This window comes from Ursus arctos, unplaced genomic scaffold (genome assembly GCF_023065955.2).
Source record: "Ursus arctos isolate Adak ecotype North America unplaced genomic scaffold, UrsArc2.0 scaffold_6, whole genome shotgun sequence".
Taxonomy (NCBI): domain Eukaryota; kingdom Metazoa; phylum Chordata; class Mammalia; order Carnivora; family Ursidae; genus Ursus; species Ursus arctos.
In genome coordinates, this window is record NW_026623078.1 from 65,690,793 (window position 1) to 65,705,764 (window position 14,972).

Sequence of the window (14,972 nt, forward strand, 5' to 3'; positions counted from 1 at the left end):
CTGGGCGATTCAAAATTTCTACCTCTTGCACACTTGTACATTCTCATTCTGAGTGCTTTGAATGCACTGCTATTCCCATGCAGAAGATTTCACGATACATCTTGAAGGTTTTTTGTTGTTACTGTGTTTGTTTTTCTGTCAGCCATACTTCATAATAATTCCCATACAGGAAATTATCACCAGAAGCTTCCTCCTTTTGCCTTTTCTCTGTGTTAAGTTAATGGGGGTTATGACTGGTTTGTCTCCATGATAAATGCTGTTGGTTTTCTTCTTCAGTTTTTAATCACGGATGCTGAGAGAGGGCTATGTTCCACAAGAAGTATTAATTTTTTGGCCTTAATTGTCATGCCCTTTTAGCCTGGGTCAGATGCACCTGCTGTGTGATTTCACTGCACTCTTTCTCTATCTCTCCTCCTCATCAGATTAAATAAAACCCATATCACACTTGATCCATACCAGACCTTGCTCTTTCTTCTGTTTCCTGTCTTGATCATATGAATAAGTAATAGTGATAAAAATAAATGAATGGGGGCGCCTGGGTAGCGCAGTCATTAAGCGTCTGCCTTCGGCTCAGGACGTGATCCCGGTGTTCCAGGATCGAGTCCCACATCGGGCTCCTCGGCTAGGAGCCTGCTTCTTCCTCTCCCACTCCCCTGCTGTGTTCCCTCTCTCGCTGGCTGTCTCTCTGTCACATAAATAAATGAAATCTTTAAAAAAATAATAATAATAAATAAATGAATGGATTGCCAGTATTCTCTTGCCCTGTAGAACACTAGGGAAAGAGTACTTGACGCAAAAATAGTGATCAATAAGTATTTAATGAACAGGTGATTGATCGCTTGCTTTGTATTGTCTCTGTGAGTGACTGTTACTTTATCCCCAGTTATTTTGTCTGTGGCCTTTATCTTTTCATCAGTAACACTCAATGAAGTAACGTGAAGGCCAGTGGGCAAATCGAATTTATGTCTCCAATTCAAATTATGGAGCACCTATTTTGTTAGGCACTGAAGAGAATACAAAGATAAGAAAGGCACAGCCCCTGTCTTTTAAAATCAAGAAGACTAGAACTATACAGTCCTGTAGTTGTGCAGGGGAAATACAGTCAGGGCCAGAAATCAAAAGGAAATGATATGACAGTCCAATGAAGAAGGTGATAACTTCTGTGTCCTAAGTATGAATGAGGAGAAATTTCTTTGGCTAGAAATATGAATAAAATATGATTTCCCTTTTCAGGAAAGTTGAAATGAAAAAGAGTGGGATATGCTTGGCTAGTCTGTCAGCTTGCCATGGGTTGACCGGCTCTCTCTACTCTACCCCAGCTCCTAGTAGGGAAGCCTCTATTATAGTCAGCATTGCTAACCACCCCTCACCTGCTAGGACTGGTAATGGGTCACTGCTGGGGCTCGTCCTGTAGTACTACTCTCCCTCCCTAACTCCCTAGACTTTACCCTTCCCTTTATAACAGTCCCATGATCAGACAGTCCTCAGTGACTCAGCTTGAATGTCTGTTTACTACCAGGGCAAAGCTGAAATAGGCAACTTGCAAAGTGCTAAGCCCGGCACACTTTCTGATTTAATTTTCAAAACAAAATTGTGGCGTAGGAAGTATAATTACTGCTTTAAACATGAAAGATATTCATTTCTGAAATATTAATTGATTTAGAAAGTAGCAGGGGAGCAATTGCATTACTGGGTATTTACCCCAAAGATACAGATGTAGTGAAAAGAAGGGGCACATGCACCCCAATGTTCATTAGCAGCAATGTCCACAGTAGCCAAACTGTGGAAGGAGCTGAGCTGCCCTTCAACAGACGAATAGATAAAGAAGATGTGGTCCATATATACAATGGAATATTACTCAGCCATCAGAAAGGATGAACACCCACCATTTGCATCTACATGGATGGAACTGGAGGGGATTATGCTGAGCGAAATAAGTCAAGCAGAGAAAGACATTTATCATATAGTTTCACTCATATGTGGAACATAAGGAATGGCATGGAGGATCACAGGGAAGGGAGGGAAAGCTGAAGGGGAGGAAATCAGATGGGGAGATGAACCATGAGAGACTATGGATTCTGGGAAACAAACTGAGGGCTTCAGAGGGGAGGGGGTGGGGGATTGGGATAGGCGGGTGACGGGTATCAAGGAGGGCACGTATTGCATGGAGCACTGAGTGTTATGCGCAAACAATAAATCATGGAACACTACATCAAAAACTAATGAAGTACTGTATGGTGACTAACAGAACACAATTAAAAAGAAAGGAAGGAAGGAAGGAAGGAAGGAAGGAAGGAAGGAGCGAGCAAGGGGACCAGGTAGCCTAAGTCTCTGTTTTCAGTTCTTTATCTAACCTCCCCCTCTTTCTAACTACAGAAACATGACTTCAGCAGATTTTTCTTTTTTCCCTTTATTTTAGTGCTCAGAGCCTATTCATTATTTTTTCTTTTAGACTTTTCTTTCCACTCCTCACCTCCTGCCTTTATATGCTCTACATATGTGCATTTTGAGGGACTTCCCTGCCAACTCTTTTATGGAGAGTGTGTGCAAATGAAAGCACAGAGAAGGCCATTTCTCATCCACTCTAGATACCTAAGACTGGCAAAGAAAATAAAGTTCAATTCTTGCAAGTGACAACCACAGATAATAGATACGATCAAACCAGGAAGCTGAGAGGGAGTTGTAAATGAAAACAGCACAATATGCAATCAAACAGATAGGAATAGGAGTGATCAGGGCTCTTTTCGTCTATATATTTACCCCTCTCAGCAAAAGCCTCTGGCTCTGGGGAATCTGAGCTCCTAGAAACGCCAGTTCTCATGCCAAGCAAGGCTGGACACTGAAATGTTATTTCACACACCAGGCATCAAGCTGCCAGTGTGGTCCCCATGGCAAAATCAACCAAGGGCCAGAGAAGGCTGTGATGGAGGGATGCACGGTTTCCATGATGGTAAGAAAAATAATAAGGCCCCCAAATGGAAGCACCCACCAGAGTAGAGGCTGGCTGACGTCTTTGACAGGAAAAGGGCAGAAACTGCTTCACATGAGACACTGGACGGCATTTTAATACCATGATAGTGATAATGCCATTTTAAATTTATAAAGCCCTTTCTATTCTGAAGGAGACAGACAGTGGGAAAACCACAGAAAGCACTATACGTTTTGCCAATTTGGTGCTAACTGCCCTGCTTCAAGACAGTTTATGGTCCGGAGAATGTAATAGGATTACATAGGGTATTTATCCTGCTTTTGAATTAGCACTTTCCTCGTTCAGGAAAGATGGTATCGAGCAGCAATTTTTGTTTCACAATATTCAGGCGCATGAAACGTCACGTTGCTTTGTTTTTCTAAATCAAACGAAATCTGGTTCTGAGTGCCCCCAGGACCACTATGGAAGCGCCAGTATCTGTCATGATCCAGGAGCTTTTCTTTTTCATTCTGGTTGTTCTGGGTCCCAAATGGCTTTTGCAATCCAATGAACTTGAGCAAATGTACACACCATGAACTACTCCCATACTTAAGTCATAGAACATTTCTATCACTCCGACAAGTTCCTGGTACAGATTTATAGGGAATCTACTCCCTGTACCTCTGGCCAAAGGCAACCACTGATCTGCTTTTCTGTTACTATACATTAGTTTTAGATTTTCATATAAATGGAAAGAATATAGAAGGTATTCTTTTGTTCTGGCTTTTTTGCTCAATAGTATGTTTCTTTAGGTTCATACATACTATTGTGCGTAGCTCTAGTTTATTCATTTTATCGTGGAGTAGTAGGTCACTGAATACTTTTATCACAACTTCTTTATCTATTTACATGTTGCAGGCTTTCAGTTTGTTTCTATTGTTTGGCTATTCTGAATAAAACTGCCATCAACATTTGAATACCAGGTTTTGTGTGGACCTGTTCATTTTTTTTTTTAGTGAAAACCTAGGAATAGAATTGCCAGATCTTATGGTAGGTATGTTTACTATATAAGACACTAACGGTCACTTTTGCAAAGAGAGTATACAACTTCACATTTCTGTCAGCGATATTTGGGAACTGTAGTTGTTATACAACCTAACCAAATCATGATATTTTCAATTTAAAATATAGGGGTATAGCATAGAGGAGTATCTCAATTTTCTTTTAATTAGCATGTTATACATGACTAAGGATTTCGAGCACCTTTTCATTTGCTTATTGTTTATTTTCTTTTGTGAAATCTGTTCAAATCTTGCGCACATCTTTGTCTCCTTATTCTTGAGCTGTAGGAGTTCTTTACAGATTCTGGATACAAGTTCTTTGCCAGATATATATGCACTGCAAATATATTCTTTTTTTTAGATTTTATTTATTTATTTGAAAGAGAGAGAGAGAGAAAATGAACGGCGGGGGAGGAGCAGAGGGAGTGGGATAAGCAGACTCCCCACCAAGCAGGGAGCCTGACATGGGGCTCGATCCGAGGACCCTGGGATCATAACCTGAGCCGAAGGCAGACGCTTCACTTACTGAGCCACCCAGGTGCCCCTGCAAATATTTTCTTCTAGTCAGTGGCTTGTATTTTCATTTTTGTAATGCTGTCTTTCAAAGAGCAGAACTTTCTGCCTTTAATGAAGTCTAATTTATTAATTTTTAAAATTATTTCTGCTTTTTGGCTTTATCTGAGAAGACATTGCCTCTGCCAACTTTGTAAAGATTGTTCCTTTTGTTTTAATCTTGTATGATCAGAAATTGGCAGCATTTCATCTCCTTACATCTTTGTTCCTAGTTTAATTGTCTGCTCACTTTCTAATTCTCTTGCCATAAAATTATTACTTTCTTTCCTCTTCCCTTCTTTCTTTTCTCTTCTTCATTTCTTTTCTCTTCCACAATATTTTTAAGTATTAAGTATAGACTTGAAAATAGAACAAAGATTATTGTCTGTCCACGTCTGGTCTATGGTAGGAAAAGATAATTTAAGATTTACGCCTCATTCAGGTGTGTGTTTTGAACTCACATTGCCTATGTTGGGAACCCCAACCCAAAAATTTAACATAAAAATTGGATCCAGGAAGTGCCTGCCAAAAACAAATGCAAGCTCACTCTTGAAAAATGCTTCTAGAATCTAGGTCACAAAATATACTCAATTAAAACAACAATAACAAAAGAAATCAGCTAGATGAGCCTGTTGTAAGATAACACATGAGGAAATAATTCAAGTGCATTAAGAGTCAACACACAAAATACCTGCAGAATTACTGTCATTCAAACTTGAAGTATTAGAATGACAGTCTGAAAAAAAAAATTATATTTAAGATCAATAAGAGTTGAATAAAGGAATCAAAATCATCAAACACATACAAGATACTACAGAAAAAGAATATGAAGATTTGGGAAAATAAATTAAACATTAAGAAGTAAAAAGATACAATCCCTGAACCTAAAAATTCGATAGATGTGTTTAACATCAGATAAACACATGGAATTAATGAATAGAAACATGTGTCTGAGAAAAAAATCAATAATGCATTGTGAATGATAAGGATGAAAAACAGGAAAGCACTGTTTAGAAACAAAAGAGATGACATGAGAATGTCCAAAATAGAGCTAGTAGGAATTCCAAATGGAAACACTAGAAAGGATGGGACAATGGTAATATTCATAAGAGATAATAGCTGCCAATTTTCCAAAATTAATGAAAAAAAGGAATCTATAAATTTAAAAGTAGAATGAAACTGAAGAATTATCAATAAAATTTTTAAAAATCAGAGAAAAATAGATTACTTCTAGTAAACAAAAATAACTACACTGAAATTGTAATTCAATTGTAATTCTCAACGGCAATAACAAAGATCAAAAGACCTTAGGTGCTGAGGGACAATAACTGCTAATCTAGTTAGCTTGAACCATATAAAAGTGTGGCTGTTAAAGCCTTATGCCTACAGAATAGTAACTGCATACAGTTTAACCAAATAATACATTTTATTCAGGCAACTTCTTATTCAATTGTGATGGTAAAATTATTATATTTTCAGAAAAAGACTGGGAACTTTTCACCTAAGGATCCTTGCAGAAGAAAATGCAGTTTAGGAGAAAGGAAACTGCAGACAGAGGACAGAGAGGAATGCAGAAGGCAGCTGCACAAAGAAATAATTAAACATGGATAGGCTGACATCTAAACAATCAGGAGCTTCATTAAACAATCAAAAATAATGACTAACTGGATTACATAAAACTAAGGGATAACTAAACTACTAAACAACACTTACATGAAATTAAGGGATAGGAAATTTGGTTACAAATTTTCTAATAACCACACATTGTTCAGAGAAGGATAAACACAGTGGTTTCCTTTATATTTTTTCAAACATGGGGGAATATTAAAATTTTAATGGTAATCTCAGAAGAACAGAAATCAAATGTATAACCTAATGGAATAAAGGAGAAAAAATAAAACCTAGACTAATACGTTAGCAGGCAGAAAGGAGAATAAAAGAAATAACAGGGGGAAAAAGCCCACTAAGTGAAGAATTAGATAATAAATAAAAACATATCAGCAATAGGAATACATGTTAGTGAATCAAGTTTACTATAAAAGGTAGTCACAGCTTCATTAGAGAAAAGAAAAATCTGTTTTGTTTTTTGCTTTATCTCCTGAATGCAGAATAAGGCCTAGTATTTAGAAGGAGTTACATAATGCTTAATGCTCATTGAAATAATTAAAAATCGGATTGAAATCCTATTATATTCTGTTTACAAGAGACATAGTTAAAGCAAAACAAACAAACAAAATACAAAGCAGGATAAAAGTAAAAGAAAAGTAAAGGACTCACAAAGTTATTACTAACAAAAGGGAAGCTTATATAGTTATATGAAAAACACAAAATACAGTTAAAAATGTATTAGAAACGAAACCATAATTAGGGATAGAATATCATTACATACACCAATCAGACAGGATAGGTTTTGCTATAGTAAAAATGAACCCAATCCCAGCTGTTTAACATGGCTTGCTCACATTTATATCCATCTTTGGGCAATGTGGTATTCAATTCCACATAATCCCTCAGGATCCCAGGCTGATAGAGTCTCCATTATCTTGAGGGAGCCCCATCAGAAGTACATAGCCTTTTTTTGCCATGGAAGGGTAAGAAAGCACCAGAAGGTCTCATGCAATGAACTACACATTTCATCCTGGAAGTGACATCCACTTCTCCTCTCAGCCTCTTTTGTGTAAACTTGGTCTTGCCTAACTGAAAAGCAGCAGGTAAGTATAGTATTCCAATGTAACCAGAAGGCAAGGACTATACATGGGTGAGCACTAGAAGTCACCATCATAATTTGATAAAAGAACATATCTAAATTTTTATATACCTAACAACATGCCCTTGTATAAGGTAATATTTAGCACATTTTTTTTTAAAAATGTCAAATACACTATCACAGAAGGCTGTTTTTACACATTTCTCAGTAATTGATGGGTTAGACAAAAATTAGTAAGACTAAAATATTCTTAAAACAATAAAATATATGAATGACCTCAATTAACAGTTAGATTTAACAGATATACGTGGAATCCAGCACCCAACAATTAGAGAATGCTCATTCTTTGCAAATACACAAGTTTTGAAAGAACTAAGTTTTCAAGCTGAACTTTATACCCAGTGATATTATCTTTCAAAAAAAAAAGTTAATAAAGACTTGTTAGATATACAAAAACTGAAAAAAAATGTATCACTAGCAGACCTATATTTTTTCTGTAATTATTTATAAATGATAGTTAAAACAAAAATAGTAATAATGTAGTACAAAACTTTTAACCTATGTAAAGGTAAAATGCATGACAGTAAGAACACAGGAATCTAGAAGGGAGAAATGAAGTATACTATTCTTCCAGTCTTATTCTAGAATGTGAAGTCATATAATATCAATTGAAGGTAGACTGTAATAAGTTAAAGATGTGTACTATACACCCTAGAAGTTACTAAAATAGTAAAATTAAGAATTATGGCTAATAAGTCAAAAAAGAAGATAAAATGGAAGCATAAAAATAACACCTAACCCAAAAAGGGGCAGAAAGAGGGGAAAAGGAAGAAAAAACAGGTGAGATCAATAGAAAAAAAAATAGCAAGATGATAAATAGAAACCTAAGTGGGAAAGTAAAGTGGTATAACCACTTTGGAAAGCAGTTTGGCAGTTTATCAAAAACTTAAACATACATATACCTCAGGATCTAACCATTTCACTCCTAGCTATTTACCCAAGAGAAATAAAAGCATATAGTCATAGAAAGAACTGTTCACAAATATTTATAGCAGCTTTATTTGTACTAGCCTTAAATGGAAAATACCCAAATATCCATTAACAGATAAGTGGATAAACAATCGGAGGCATATTCATACAATGTAATGCTCCTCAGGAATAAAACGGAATGGACTATTGATACACCATCAATATAAATAATCTTCAAAATAATTATGTGAGTGAAAGAATCCAGACAAAAAGAATGCCTACTATATGATTTAATTTTTGTAAAATTCTGTAAAACGCAAACTAACGTAGAGTGATAGCAAGAAGGTAAGTGGATGCCTGGAGGTGGGTGGTGGGTGGTGGGTGAGAAGAGATGGGAGGCACAAAGTTGGAGGATGATAATATAATCATTTTCTTGGTTATGATGATGGTGATGGGCCTATATATATCAAAACTTAAGAAAATGTACACTTAAAATATGTGCAGTTTATTCTGTAATAAACCTGTCTTAAAACAATCCCATTTCCACTCCTTCAAAAACTATGACCCAACTCTATGCTGTATACAAGAAACTAATTTCAAAAATAATGACATAAATTAGGGGTCAGTGAACTGTGGCCCATGAGCTAGTCACCATTTTTGTAAGTAAGATTTTATTAGAAAATAGTCACTAACACATTCATTTACATATTATCTATGACTACTTTGAAGCTGCAATGCCAGAATTGACCAGTTTTGACAAAGACCACGTGGACCACAGCATTTTGTGGACCCCAATTAGACCATCAATATTTGCTATCAGACCCTCTAAGAAAAAAGTTTGATGACCAATGATACAGGTAGGTTGAAAGTAAAAATGGAAATAAGATATATTATGCAGATGCCATATTTTTAAAAGCTGGAGAGGTTATACGAATATTAAACAAAATAGATTTTGTACTTAAAAGATTATGAGCAATAAAGAGCTATGTTACATAATGACAAAAGGCTCAATTCACTAACAAGACTCTACAATACTAAATAATTATGCACCTAATAACAATGCTTCAGAATGCATGTGGCAAAAACTGACAAAATGAAAAGGAGTAACTGACAAGTTCCACAATACAGTTGGACATTTCAACACTCCCCTCTTGTAACTGGTAGAACTGTTAGACAGAAAACAAAACATTTTCTTGAAGTATTTGACAAATCATTCCAAAAGAGTTTGGTATCTAAAGGTTTCTTTTTATATCATGTTTCTGATATCAAGTGACATATTTTGAGAATTACTCAATGATGAGAAACAAAAGCTTAACTTGCTTTTTTTAAATATATATATATATATACATATGTATATATATATATATATACATATATATATGTATATATATATATATGCTTGGTTTTTTTTTTGTTTTGTTTTGTTTTAAGCACATGTTAAGAACTTATTTAAATTTCCATTTCTGGCAGTGTGGTGGAGTACGTAAGCAGAAAATCCTCCTGTAGCAAAACACCTAGAAATCCTGGTGAAAATGGGAATTTTAAAATGCATAGTTACCTCACAAAATAAATAAGGGAAATCTCCAGGAGCTACAAGGAAGAAGATGAAAACTCTACAGTTGCGCTTGAGGTGGGACTGGAATTGGGACAGGTCTATAGGTTTCAAGCAGACAAGATTTAATAACCATGCAGGAGCAGGAGACAAGACCTACAAGCCTTCATAAAACAATGAGCTAGAATTGAGCCATAAAATGCCACATCCTGATTGAATCAGTAGAGTAGAAATGATTCAATCACCATCACAAGAAGAAGATAAAGCACCTTGTGCATCTTTACCTGGCATCTATAGGAGAGGGTCTCTCTTAAAATTGGTAACCACATGCATTTGTGGTCTGACTTTAGATTACCTGAATTTTCAAGAAAACACTCAAGTAAAAATTAACAAAAGTTCCAGGTTAGTGATACGGAAGCACTTGGTGAAAACAAATACCAAATCTATTTCTTGGGACACATCCTTAATGCAAACTTCCTAGGATTTTCACACATTAGTCTCCTACAGATGTGCTCACAATCCAAAATTATAAAGCACAACTGAAAATCAGTGGGCAGACAAAATAAGCAGCAGGTTAGTCTCCCAAACACCTGACATAAATCTTACATGGACTATTTCAACTGGGAAAAAAATACCACATTTAGTTAATCTAATCTAATCATTATTTACTTCTTTTGAGCTACAGTCTTCTGCTTCATAAAAGTCACTGCTGTCTGTCACAAAATAAAATGTTTAATTTACAAAACATATGTGGACTTCATCATCATATATTTCAAAGTTGGGATCTGACTCACTGGATAATGAGTTTCACATGCAGTTTTCTGTTTTTCAATATGACTCCTACAGAACTCTTATTCTTCCATTTCTCTTGCTCTTGAGATGCAATAAATACAAACAATATCGCACCTAACTTGAAAACAAAGTTGTGTAAATCTAGAGGTCAGTATTAATCTATGAATTAGTTTTGGGATTATTTATTCCTTATTAAGCTTCAGTGATTTTTAGCACAGGAAGAGTGTGTGTGTGTGTGTGTGTGTGTGTGTGTGTGTGTGTGTGTTTTATAGATGCACATATGTGTATGTGTCGTGTGTTTTACAATGCCTAAAGATTAGATTTTTAACATCTTTCAATTTTTTTATTTTGGGTGAGGGGCAGAGGGAAAGGGAGAGAGGGAATCTCAAGCAGTCTCCACGCCCAGTGTGGAACCCAATGCAGGGATTGATCTCACAACCCTGAGATCATGACCCAAGCCAAAATCAAGAGCCAGACACTTAACCAAGCCACCCAAGTGCCCCTAGATTTTTTTTTTTTAAAAGAAGTGTCTGAGAACCAAATAAAATTTGGGAAAGAAATTTTTATCATCTCATTTTATTTTTATTCAATAGCCAAAATTTGGGACTTTTTAGCTTGTCAACAGTCATTTTCTTTTGAAAGCCCAGTTTATAAAGTATTATTTATCTAAGCCCACTTATGTTCTGTATGAACCATGAGATGATTGGTGCAACTTGGCAATGACCTTGCCTATTTTATATTAAGCACTGAACATTACCTGAATGTTAAGTGGATTTAGGATTGTTTTATAACTAATTTCTTTTTCCAGTGGTGCTCTAATTGCAAATCATACTCAGTCTACTGCTCTGACAACTAATGTGAGTTCAGTAGTTTCAAGGACTTCATACATTATTTGCTGTGAACACAAAGAATCTTGGCAAAGAAGCAAAGGAACACAACGCAGGTTTTGCTCAGGCACATTTCTGGAAACTATATAGATATTCAGGAAAAAGAATCTGACTACATCGATCATGGTTCCCCTACTCTACCCCAAATTATAGTTTGGACTGACCCTCTATGTAATAAAGGGGGGGGGAGAGGGGAAAGAGTCCAATTTTTGTATAGATGTAGTTTGAATGGAATCAATCAGGAATGCTTAAAGTTTGTGGGCGTGATTAGGAAGTTTCCTTTTAGTAGAAACAATGAGACTGTCAAATATGAATTTCAGTTATTCTTATTCACCACTGAAAACCATGAAGTGCTATACAGGGGAGACCATATGGCTTAGGCTTTTGCATACTCTAAAGGCAAACTATATCTTTTAAAAAAGAGTTAAGAAATTTCATAATAGCATAACTCAGTGGTCACTTTACCAGTGTGTTATTAGTGGGACTGGCCCAGGTTCAATGGTAGGATAGAGGAAGCATGATTTCTGATCCCTAGAACATTCAATTTCTAGGACCCTCCATGTAAGTCAATCCTTCCAAAGAGCCTTGTCCACCAATGCTTTTCCAATCAACCTCATCCATCAAAACTTACTGGTTTATTTCATGAATCTTTATTGTGCACTGCCGACATTTCAGTCTTTGGGTAAGATATGCTGAAACTATAACAAAGGGAAGACACAGGCAACTGAGCAAGAATTTATAATGACAACAGATCATTGCTTTGACAGAGTGATGTGTGGGGTGCTCTGAGAACACTCAGGATGGGCCCCACATGTGTCTTGGAGGATCCAGGAAGAACTCCTGAAGGAAGAGATGTCAGTCTGAAACCTGGAATAGAAGTTAACCAGGTGGGATGAAGGGCAAGGGCATTCCAGGTAGGTAAGAGGCCCAAAGGAAAGAAGGACAGTAGCTTTGCTCAGTGTTCATCAAAATACCCAGGCCCCGCTTTCAGAAATGTGTGGCAGCTGCTATTTACAAAAATACAAAAATAATTCTGAAGGGTACTTTTTATCAAAGTGGTTGAAACTGAAGTTCCGAATTTCATGCCAGTGACTAATCCTCCAGAGTTAACACAAACCGTGGAGGTAGAATCTTCCTTTGTGAGTCATTTCTAGAGCTCAATCGGTCCCTTCTTCAGCAAACATCCAGTAAACGTCTCCTCAGTGCCAGGTGCTGTGCCGGAAACCAGGGCTAAACAGACTGGGTTAGGAGACGCTTCGGTAGAGATGACTAATCAAGATCTTGTCACTTCTCAAATCAATTTCATTTGTTTAGAACATTTCAAAAATAAATATTCTTATTACAAAGATTCTTTTCAAGTGATTTGTCCATTTTATTTCTACCATATAAAACATTGATTTGTGTACTCGTTCTTTCAACAAATATTTAGTAACCACTTATTATGAAAGAGGACAATTTCACATTCCATGGGGCTTACAGGGGAGACTCATACAAATTAACAGAGACTTCTATAAATCAGTAAGTATAGTGATAAGTAGGTAATTATTAATTACTAATAAATATGATAAGGGTTGCCATTAAAGCTCCAGAAAGGCTCTATGAGTGCTCAAAGGAGAGTATCTCTTACCTCCACCCAAAGAGGCTATGGAGGGCTTGCCTGGAAGAGGTAATATTTGCTTTGTCTTAAACAAATAATACCAATTTTGTGTTTCTCTCAGAATTGTAAAACATGGCAGGAATGGGAAAGAACTACAGTAAGTATTGGCTAATAAGAAATGAGCAGGACAAGGGCAACAAGTGAGCAAGGAAAGATCATTCTGGGACAGGAAACTATATGTGCAAAGATATGGAAATGAGGAGCATAAAATAGTTTGAGATGACTGAGTCATGTGGGTAGGTGGTAAGATGTGGTGGCCCATGTGGTTGGAGACATAGTCAGGGCTGGATGATAAAGCCCATTTAATCCTCAAAACCACCTAAAGTAATAAGCACTATATTATCTAAATGTCAGCTCAATATTTCCATTTGAAAGTCTACCTGGCCTTTCAAACAACAGGTACAAAACCAAAATCTGGTCTTCCTCTCCCTGCCCCCCACCCATCCGCTCCTTCTGCAGATTTGTCGAACTCAGTAAACAGCATCTTCATATGCCCAGTTGCTCAGGGTAAAGACATTCTTCACTCCTCTTTTCCTCACATCAGGTATCTTGACTGTCTATAAACCCTACTGATTCTACATTCAAAATCCACCCAGAATTCAGCATGTCTCACCACCTCCTGGCCCTAGCCACCATCACCTCTAATCTAGATAACCACTGCTGCCCATGAACTTGTCTCTCTACTTCTGTCCTGACTTGCACTCTTATCCCCTTCTTTTCTCAAACCAATGGTCAGAAGGACCCTTTTAAACTCTAAAATCATATCACTTTGTTCACCTTGAAACAGCCTTCCATGTAACTCGACAAAAGGGCATTGTGGTACAAAGGGTGACAAGCCCTATAAAATCTATCCCTGCATCAGCTCTTCCACTTCACCTCTTATAACTCCCCATGTCCCACTTTCTTCAACCACCTCAGCCTCCTTGCTTTTCCCGAAACTTAGCCATCCTCCCGTATCTGGCTCTGTTACTTCCTTGCCACGCCCCAGATATTCACACGACTCATCCCTTCATTTCCTTCTGATCTTTGCTAAAATGTCACAGTCTTACAAAGACCATCCCAGGCTCCCTTATTTAAAGTTGCAACTCCCACCTACATTTCCAGTCTCCCTTCCCACTTTACTCTGTTTCATAGTATTTTATTCACTTAAAATTTTTAAAGTTTTTATGCACATAAGTTTTTTTTTTCTTTTTAAGATTGTATTTGCAAATAATCTCTACACCCCATGAGCGGGTCAAACTTACAACTCTGAGATGAAGAGTTGCATGCTCTACTGACTGAGCCAGCCAGGTGCCCCATAAGTTTTTATTCACTTAAGTTTTCATTGTCTAAATCCTCTTAGAATGTAAGCTAATTTAGGGTAGAGCTGTTCGGTTTGGTTTGATTTGGTCACCGATGTAGTCTTAGTACTTAAAACAATTTCTGACACATAATGAACAGTCGAAGATATTTGCTAAGTGAATACATCGCCCCCATGTTACAAGTGAGGGCCACAGAGAGGATACGAAACTTGCTCAAGGTCCTACAGTCACTTGCGTGCCATGCTGACCTTGTCTGGTTATCTCACAGGTGACAAAATCTCTCAGAACTGAAAACTTTAGTCCAGGCTATATCTTTTCAGAACTACTAGAGTCTGAATCAGAGTGCACGAATGATAAAGGACAGTGGGGTCCTTTAGGTCCCTGAAGGCACTGACTCCCTTTGTCTTGACAGGTGGTAGGATAGTGATCCCACAGAGCTGCCTCGCAGGGCTGCAACTCCTGTCATCTCCAACCAGCCACTCAGGGACTCTTCCTGCCTTTTTCATGCAGGGACTTTGCTTCTGCCTCCTCTTCCTCTGGGTGGGGAGTTCCCTTTGAAGCTTCAAATAGGGTGGGTAGGATGTGA